Below are 419 nucleotides of genomic sequence, written 5' to 3'. Positions count from 1 at the left end.
TGAGCAATTAGTCAGGGATATATATATATATATTGAAATATTAGATAGGGACGTATATTTTTCGAAATATTAGTTAGGAATATATAGTCTACAGACTAGAGCGTTAAATTGTTGATGCACACAAGGCTTTTCCCCTGTTCCGTATTATGTAGATTTGAACGGTAATCACCTCGTTGGTCCAGCTCGATATTGCGACAAGTATCCCAGACACGTCCAGATATTTCGAGCAAGTTTTTGGTTTAATCTATTGTGTTACGCAGACAAATTTCCTAATAATTAAATTATCAATAAAAAGGAATTGAACGGCACGTGCTATGACGCTGGTATTTAAATATGTATGAGCCAACGGTTAATAAAACAAGAAATGAAAATAAAACTGCTGCTTAGATACCAATTTAAATTAAGTCTGGTTTGGTTAA

This window comes from Carya illinoinensis, chromosome 15 (genome assembly GCF_018687715.1).
Source record: "Carya illinoinensis cultivar Pawnee chromosome 15, C.illinoinensisPawnee_v1, whole genome shotgun sequence".
In the NCBI taxonomy this organism is placed as follows: Eukaryota; Viridiplantae; Streptophyta; class Magnoliopsida; order Fagales; family Juglandaceae; genus Carya; species Carya illinoinensis.
Note: the sequence above shows the minus strand (reverse complement) of the source record.